At 44.3% G+C, this 7,500-nt stretch overlaps 1 protein-coding gene across 6 annotated transcripts in view; it reads left to right on the top strand.

Annotated features, from left to right (window-relative positions):
• The window catches only part of LOC123511164 (mitochondrial uncoupling protein 4-like), a 59,361-nt gene that overhangs the window by 19,877 nt on the left and 31,984 nt on the right, over window positions 1-7,500 (top strand). Inside the window, exon 1 of one of the 6 annotated variants that reach the window (XM_045266812.1) lies at window positions 6,608-7,198. The exons of 4 other annotated variants lie outside the window; for them this stretch is intronic. The gene's annotated coding sequence lies outside the window, so the exon portion shown is untranslated. Of the gene's footprint in view, window positions 1-6,607; window positions 7,199-7,500 lie in introns of those variants that run through there. One more of the 6 variants, XM_045266814.1, reaches the window with a different exon arrangement.

The raw sequence follows: 7,500 nt of genomic DNA, 5'->3' as shown, positions 1-7,500 counted from the left end.
CGTCACACCCGTCTTATTTAACCTCTGAACTCGTGGTAACTAACATTCCTCACCCACTCCACTGGTACACTCACACACTCACATCCACAGTTCTTCCCTCATTTTCTACCATTATTGACAAGCCCAAGGGAAGGATAGGCAGTTGGGTTACCTGAGCGCCGGGATTCCAACAGAGGCTCTAGCTAGTCTCTGCACCACGGAGGAATATTGGACCTAATATTGTGACCGTTTGAAATCCATCAGTGTGTCGATAAAGAAGGTAATCAATAAATCAGTTAGTTAAAGAGATAATCAACCAATCTTTTTTTTTTTCTCTCTCTCTTTTGTTCTTGCTGTTTCATGCATTCTCTCTTCTTCTTCTTTCTTCTCTTTTCTTCTCTTCTCTTTCCTTTCTTCCCTTCTTTTCTTTTCTCTTCTCTTCTCTTCTCATCTCTTCTCTTCTCTTCTCTTTCTCTTTCTTCTCTTCTTCTTCTTCTCTTCTCTTCTCTTCTCTTCTCTTCTCTTCCTTCCCTCCTCCTCTCCTCTCCTCTCTCTCCTCTCCTCTCTCTCCTCTCCTCTCCTCTCCTCTCCTCTCCTCTCTCTCTCTCTCTCTCTCTCTCTCTCTCTCTCTCTCTCTCTCTCTCTCTCTCTCTCTCTCTCTCTCTCTCTCTCTCTCTCTGTGTGCATGGACTTCGCTCGTCAAAACCTGGAAGTGTCTTTTGAAACTGGAAAACTTGAGAAGATAGTGAAATTATTGACATGTGCTGAGTTGTTCTCTGTGTGGGAAGTGTTGCCTCGTGGAACACTGCTGGGAATTACTGGCGAGTCCTTAAAGAGGGAGAGGAAGAATGAAGTGTGTGGAGGAGTTCAGTGGAATGTTGTTATAGTGGGAGGTGTTACTGAGGGAGGCTAAAGACGAGGAGTATGACTGAAGATCGAGGTAAGTGGAATAGTGTTAGGGGTTTCTGAAGGCAGTCTTAAACTCTTCAATACTCAGACGCATTTTTTTTTTTTTTTTACCTTGAGTTTTGGGTGTGATTAGACGATTTTATTTGCATTAGGAAGGGTCTGTGGAGGTCGGAAGATAAATGGCCATAATCTTTACTATTCTAATCCCTGCATGTGTTTCTGAAGCTGTATAAAATCACCAAATAGTAACCAGAATTAATACGAAAACACGTCCTGGTACTAAGAGGTCTTAATCCCTTCAGTACTGTGACACATTTGTTCATGAAATTTGTGTACGATTAGAATAGTGGCCACGGACTGACCACGGTCTTCACTATTTTAATCCTCCACATAAGTTTCTGAAGCTGTGTAAAATCGTCAAATAGTAAGCAGAATTGGTATGAAAACTCTTCCTGCTACTGAGAGGTCTTAAGGAGGAAGAGTAATAATGGAGTGTCTTGAAGTATTTAGTGGAATATTGTAAGGTTTAGTGGAAGAGTGTTAGGATTTACTGAGGAGTCTGTAAGGGGAAGACTATGAATGAAGACCCCGTGTGGGTTTTATAGCAAGAATGAATGGTTTACTGGGAAAATATTTTAAGTCAAAGGAAGAAAAAGAATTAAAAGGAATTTCATGGTGTTGGTTAAAATAATATAATGTCTGTCTGTCTGTCTGTCTGTGTGTGTCTGTCTGTCTGTCTGTCTGTCTGTCTGTCTGTCTGTCTGTCTGTCTGTCTGTCTGTCTGTCTCTCTCTCTCTCTCTCTCTCTCTCTCTCTCTCTCTCTCTCTCTCTCTCTCTCTCTCTCTCTCTCTCTCTCTCTCTCTCTCTCTCTCTCTGTGTGTGTGTGTGTGAAGGACGAAAAAAATTAATAATGTCTTAAGTTTTTTCTATTGTCTTTTACATATGTTTTTGATATTTAGAGGGTAAACATTATTGCAGAGGAAGTGGAAGAGGAATGGGGAAGAATGAAGATGAATAGCTATCGAAATACTGCGTCCGTGTCACAAGAGATAGATAGATCACTAAGCTTAGATAGATCAATAAATAAGGAAAGGAAGTGAAAAAGAGGGAAGAAAAATGGGAAAAAGAATCAGATTCTCAATAAATCTACAGAAAAAAAAACGAAAAAGATTACGAGAAAAAAAAACTGCTGAGAGAGAGAGAGAGAGAGAGAGAGAGAGAGAGAGAGAGAGAGAGAGAGAGAGAGAGAGAGTAAAAGAAAGTCAAAATAAAGATAATCAACCGAAAAGAAAATAAATACACCGAAAGAAGTGAAAAAAACGAAGAAATTAATACGAAACTTGAGAAAGCGAATCAGAATACCGAGAAATAATTTGAAAGTAGAGAGAGAGAGAGAGAGAGAGAGAGAGAGAGAGAGAGAGAGAGAGAGAGAGACCCATACTCAGAATCTCATTGCTCTCTCACCACGACTGTTTCAAAGGGCACAGAATTGATCAAGCGAGTTCTCAAGAGTGTTTCGCCAATCAGTAAGGCAGAAATAATGTTACTCGCTCACTAGAACAGTAGAAACATCTTTAAAAACCCGTGTGCCTTCAGGTAAAGTATTCTGAAAGTATTGAGGTGAGGCGCAGAGAGAGAGAGAGAGAGAGAGAGAGAGAGAGAGAGAGAGAGAGTCGAAGGAAAGCAGGACAACGACTGGGAAAATTTCATGATCTCGAGAAATTCAGGGAAACTGGCGAAGAATGAGCAGAAGAGAGAGAGAGAGAGAGAGAGAGAGAGAGAGAGGGGGGGAGGGAGTGGAGTGATTCGTTATTTCTGAGAAGCGGCGCAGTGTTCCAGGAAAGCAACACAACACATGCGACAGGAGACCAAAATACTCGTTCCAACTGACGTGAACTGGTGTACGAGTGGTCACGAAACACAACCACCACTCTCTCTCTCTCTCTCTCTCTCTCTCTCTCTCTCTCTGAAGATGCTAAAAATATTCCTAATTGGTTTCCTTTTTACCTTTTTCCTCTCTCTTTCTTTGATGTTTGGTGGTTATTATTATTATTATTATTATTATTATTATTATTATTATTATTATTATTATTATTATTATAGCGTGCGAATTGTAATTATAGTCTGGTGTGTGTGTGTGTGTGTGTGTGTGTGTGTGTGTGTGTGTGTGTAATATGAGCCATTTTCCAACCTCGATTTGGCGTTTAGAGTTTAAATGCCAAACTCTCTCTCTCTCTCTCTCTCTCTCTCTCTCTCTCTCTCTCTCTCTCTCTCTCTCTCTCTCTCTCTCTCTCTCTCTCTCTCTCTCTCTCTCTCTCTCTCTCTGTGTGTGTGTGTGTGTGTGTGTGTGTGTGTGTGTGTGTGTGTGTGTGTGTTGAGTCATTCATAACAAAACCACGTGTACATGCCTCCTCCTCCTCCTCCTCCTCCTCCTCCTCCTCCTCCTCCCTTAGACTTCCATCATCTTTCCTCTTGCTGTTATTCTTCCGTGCTCTTCTTTCTCCTCTCTTCTGTTCCCTTTCCCTCCCCTACTTGCATTTCTCCATTCCTTCATATAACTCTCTCTCTCTCTCTCTCTCTCTCTCTCTCTGGGGTTGGCTGGGCGGGGTTCTTCACTCTGGCTGATTATATTACCTGTGCAAGGTGTGTGTGCCTGGCTGGCGTGAGGCTGACTAATGATTTTGGCTCTGGAATAGGTAAGAAGTGGTGGTGGTGATGGTAGTGGTGGTTGGTGGTGATGGTGGTTGTAGTAGTAGTGGTAGTAGTAGTAGTAGTAGTAGCTGTATTATAAGAATGAATATACAGAAGGAAGAAGGCAAACAAAATCAAGCATTGTATATCCTCCTCTTTGCTTTCTCCTCACTTCTCCTCTTTTCTTCTCCATTCCTTATCATTATTCTACCGTCTCCAAAACCATTAGCCCCTTGAATACTGGGACATATATTTTACCTTGAGTTTCGTGTACAATTAGATCATTTTATTGACATGAGGAAGGGTCTGTGGTGGTCAAAAGATTAATGGCCACAGTCTTCACTAATTCTAATTCCCCACATGAGTTTTTGAAGCTGTAGAAAACCACCAATTGGTCACCAGAATGAATATGGAGACGCGTCATGGTACTGAAGGGGTTAATATCACTCATTACCTAGTCACCCAAGGGTCTAAAGGTCTGTTGCTGTAAGGACACGCTAAACAACCCTATGTATGTAGAATGTAAAGAATGTGTGTGTGTGTGTGTGTGTGTGTGATTGCAGAGGGGAAGAGTAGCGAGAAATATTTGGTACTTTTCCTCTCTCTCTCTCTCTCTCTCTCTCTCTCTCTCTCTCTCTCTCTCTCTCTCTCTCTCTCTCTCTCTCTCTCTCTCTCTAGCAAAACCAAGCGATATATGTTTTTCTTCCTTTTTTATGATATTCAGCTTCCAGAGAGAGAGAGAGAGAGAGAGAGAGAGAGAGAGAGAGAGAGAGAGAGAGAGAGAAATGAATACAGGACGGCCAAAATATATGCAGAAAGTATTGAATGTGTGTATTGGCAGGAAAATTGCAGCTGGGAAATATCTTTTTTATAATTTCTTTCTCTTTTAACCCTTTTTCGTTATTCAGCTCGAGATAGATACTGGACGAGACAAATGTATGTTAGTATGTTGGTATGCAGTGGCAGGAAGATCACAGCGGGATGTGTTTTGTAGTGTTTTTCCTTCCCTCCTCTCAAAGTCGTCTTCTCAAATACTTATGTGCCTTCACCACCGCTATTTGATAAAGGGTTTAGTTTATTTGAATTTACACGAGTTTTGAAGGGTGTTTTTACGATTCTAGAGGTAGATTGACAATATTTTTTATATCATTAACTGGAAAAACACTTGAAAACCCCGGTGATCATCTCTGTGGCCTTAGAAAACAGTCGTGGTGAGAGAATTAAGCGTTTTTAAGGATACTTTTACGATTCTAGAGGTAGATTGACATTTCTACTCTATAAACCGTAGAAACTCTTGAAAATCCCGTAAATCATTTGTGGCCTTAGAAAACAGTTTTGGTGAGAGGGCAAAGTGTTTCTGTATATGGACCTCAATTTCTTCCTGCTGCTCCTCTGCTCCTGCTGACCTCATCCTACCCTTTGCGCAGCTGTCCCGCTCGACCTTGTGTCAGGCGCGGGTCATGGGGTGCACGGGACGCCATGTGCTTGAGAGAGCACCGTGTAATCGTGTACTTTTTTTCTCGCTAACCCTGATTTTTCCTTCCTTCAGTTGTTGAGAGAGAGAGAGAGAGAGAGAGAGAGAGAGAGAGAGAGAGGAGCTTTCATTTTACTCTTAATTGTTCAGTAAGAAAATTTAGAGAGAGAGAGAGAGAGAGAGAGAGAGAGAGAGAGAGAGAGAGAGAGAGAGCATGGCATGGGCAGCCTTTCTTAACAGTTCGATAAGAAAATTTAAGAGAGAGAGAGAGTTGGGGGTTTTTAAGCATGAACTCCTGTGGTGGGGACGCATGAGTGCTGCCTGTTGACTGTGCTGCTGTGTGCGTCATCACTAACTCCACCAGCACAGTCACAGCGGCGACCAGGCTTTCGATTCCCGGCAGCCTGGGTGCTACCGGGGAAGGAGGTAGTGATTCACCAGTGGGAAGCAGCAGCGTGGAGTGGAAACCAACACAAGTCAAGTCGAACGTATCCCTCTTGCTGATCCTCTGCCAAGTACAGGTTTTGAAGCGCCCCGGCTGCTCGTCTCGTCTCGTGAATGCTCATATTATGTAGGACCCTATTCTGAAACACGTCTGTCCGGCACCTCCACTGCTTTTTCAAAAGGTTCTAGTTGAAGTTATATGATTTTTTGTTAAGAGTGCTTTTTTATACTATTCTAGTGACAAACTGATATTATTTAAAGGAGAAAGTCTTGAGAAGCTCTCTAATAATCGTAGGTCTTTGAAAACAGTCGTGGTGGTCGTGATCAAGAGTCAGAGGAAGGCGTTTCAGAATATAGGCTGTGTAGTCTGAGTAACCTGAACACACTCCTTCACGCCGTCCGTCCTTGCCTGGCGCCGTTGGACCCCCCGCAGAAGGATGTATAACGGGGCTGTGCAGTCGCGGAAGGTGTGTTCACTTTTCACGTCTCAAACGTAGCGGGAGGAAAGGACACGGGGATTTACCGCAGGCCCATTGGTCGGTGTGGCTGCCAGGCGCCCGCTAACTGGCTGGCGGGAGGGCGAGGCGGCCAGCTATTGGCTCAACTGGGGGTGTGCTGCGTGACGTCACGGGCGGTCGCCACTACGCACGAGGGACGGGGAATTTTCCACACAACACACCGCCAACGCAAGCCCCGATCTCACCTTTTTACGACCTCCCCCCCCTTGGTAGTCCCATCTCTCACATCCATGAGTGATTGCTGTAGGTAGTTATGAGGCGCAGATGTAGCTGCAGGGAGTGTGTGAGGCAGTGATAAGAGTGAAGGTCATGGGACGGTGACGCGCGGACGGGGACAACAACAAAAGCCGCGGCTTGAAGGTTGGCGAGCGGGGACTGGGATGCATAATGAATTTCGACCCATGGGAATTTAGTCACTAGGCGGGCGTCGGGAGGCCTTTCAAACTTGCCACAGGGCAGGTCACAGGGGAAATTAATAAAATAGTGTAAAGATATTACATAAGTACACGAGAAGCAGCGGCAACAAACGAAAGTGATAGACGGCAACTGTGTATCATCTCCATCCCCTTCCCCTCTGCCTGTCTCCCTCCTCCTCCTTCACCACTCTCTACCCCGCGCGGTGCCAGCCCAGCCTGCCAGCACTCTCTCTCTCTCTCTCTGGCACCCACAATCAGTCCGGTCCCTAACCCCGCCGGCGACACAGGTTCCTTCCCTCCCGGCTTGCTCGAAAAGGAAGCCACCCGAAAGCCGCTTCTTTGTAAAATTGACTGAAGGATCCGAGCGCAGTGCACGAAAAGAGGGTTAATATGAGAGAGTCGGCCGCTGCTGTTACTCCTTCACCCGCACCCGAGACTTTCCGACGCCCTGTTCTCATAGCAGCCGCTCACGCCCTACGTTTGTTGACTTTAATGTGTATTCTGCTAGACAATATATAAAGTGACCTCACGGAGATTAAACTGTGGATCTTTATAGTCACCCAAACACAGCCTTACCTTTTACTCATTCTTCTCTTCCTTCACTATTTCTTCTCTGCCCTCGCTTATTCAAGCCTACCTCCTCTACCGCTTCCACCTCCTCGTCGTCATCCTTCTCCTGCCTCACTCCCTCTCCGTCTCCTCGTCTCGGCGTGTCTGTTCGTGTGTGTGTACTAGTACTTGCATTCTCCTACGTGCGATTCAACCGAGTAAGTATTGCATCATTGTGTTTACTGTTAGTGTGTGTGTGTGTGTTTGTGTTGTATTGATACACTTGCTGTCTTGTACTTTTCTTAATTGTTCTTTGTCTTTGTTTTCTTCGTTTTGTTTGTAATATATTCTACTGTTGCTGCTACTGCTGCTACTACTACTACTACTACTACTACTACTACTACTACTACTACTACCTTTTCTCATTTTTCTTTGTCAACTACCTCTGTCCTTTTAAATCTCTCTCTCTCTCTCTCTCTCTCTCTCTCTCTCTCTCTCTCTCTCTCTCTCTCTCTCTCTC

Source organism: Portunus trituberculatus, chromosome 31 (genome assembly GCF_017591435.1).
Source record: "Portunus trituberculatus isolate SZX2019 chromosome 31, ASM1759143v1, whole genome shotgun sequence".
NCBI lineage: Eukaryota > Metazoa > Arthropoda > Malacostraca > Decapoda > Portunidae > Portunus > Portunus trituberculatus.
The sequence above is the reverse complement of the archived record's forward strand: the minus strand, read 5'-3'. Positions and strand labels throughout refer to the sequence as shown.